This window comes from Diospyros lotus, chromosome 2, assembly GCF_014633365.1.
Source record: "Diospyros lotus cultivar Yz01 chromosome 2, ASM1463336v1, whole genome shotgun sequence".
Classification (NCBI taxonomy): domain Eukaryota; kingdom Viridiplantae; phylum Streptophyta; class Magnoliopsida; order Ericales; family Ebenaceae; genus Diospyros; species Diospyros lotus.
The window spans coordinates 21,922,365-21,923,817 of NC_068339.1; the positions used below are offsets into that span (position 1 = coordinate 21,922,365).

Consider the following 1,453-nt stretch of genomic DNA (forward strand, 5'->3'; position numbering starts at 1 on the left):
TTCATCTCCAATTCTTCCATTTTCTTTGTCAACAGAGCTAATTTAGCACTGATGTCATCAGTTTCATTTAATTGGAGTTTTCCCTTTGGTTGTGGATTGTATTGGTCTCTCAAATCTCCCATGGTTAATGGCCCAACTTCCCAATTTCTAGAGTTTTCAGCTACATGGTCAAAATATGCAACAGACTCTTCAGGAGTTTTTTCATAAAAATCACCATTACACATGGTGGACACCAGCATTTTCAAATTAGGAGTTAAGGCATTAAAGAATAAACTAACTACCCACCATTGCTCAAAGGCATGGTGTGGGCAAGAATGCAAGAGGTCCTTGAAACGTTCCCAAGTTTGAGCAAATGTTTCATTTGGTTTACAGACGAAATTCATCATTTGCCTTTGGAGTGATGCTGTTCTATTAGCTGGGAAGTATTTTTTTAGAAATTTTGTTTGCATCTCCCTCCAAGTTCCTATTGATCTAGGCTCCAGAGTCCCTAACCACATTTTTGCTTTATCCTTGAGTGAGAATAGGAAGAGCTTTAGTCTAACAATGTCCTCATGAATATTTTGATCCCCACAAGTACCACATACCTCTTCAAAATCCCTCATGTGTGTATATGGATTTTCAAAATCCATACCATGAAATGTGGGGAGCATTTGTATGGTACCTGGTTTAAGGACAAATCAATGATGGTTTATTGGTAGGATTATGCAAGAGGGAGTGGTTTGCCTTGGAGGGTGCAAATAATCCCTGAGGGGTTTAATCTCATCACCATCCAAGGGATCATGTCCTCCATGATCACTCCCGTGAGCAGATAGGTTTTCAATTTGTTGAGACATTATGGATTGTAAAAGTGATATTTCAGTCTCTGATAAAGAATCTATAGAATGGTTTGACTCAGTTTGATGGCTTAAGATTCTACCAGATCTAAGTCTCATGCAATTTGAATAATATGCAAACAGTTAAGAAAAAAAAATATTAAGAACAAAGTTACCCGTGGAGTGAATTTTTTCTTCTGTTGCACCTCCCCGACAACGGCGCCAAAATTTGGCTGCACTCCTCACCCTACAATTTAAATAACCTTAATCAGTTTGGATGTTCAGTGTTGAAATGGTGAAGAGGTTTAAACTCACCAGTGTGTGAGTGTAGTTGTAGCACAAATATAAATTCCGGACAAGTCCGGGTCGATTCACTGGGAGGTTTATTTAACAAAAGAATTATTCATTCGGGTTGATTTATCCAAAGAGAGCTAAGTTTTCTTGATTGTGAAAAGGTTTTTTTTTTTTTTTTTTTGGAATATTAAAAAGGTCTTGGGTTGAGGCGAGTTCAGAACCAATGCCTAATAAATCTCTTATAGCAATTTAAACAGCAACATTAATCTGAAATAAACAAAGGATCATTTGGTAGTTATAATTCAAGATACGAATGATTCTCAGCTAAGCAAACCTCATACGTGATA

The 1,453-nt window shown here is 37.1% G+C and overlaps 1 pseudogene; it reads left to right on the forward strand.

Moving 5' to 3' along the window:
• The first annotated feature begins 294 nt into the window (after window positions 1-294).
• Window positions 295-394, forward strand: LOC127796123 (small nucleolar RNA R71; annotated as a pseudogene).
• The last annotated feature ends 1,059 nt before the right edge of the window (window positions 395-1,453 follow it).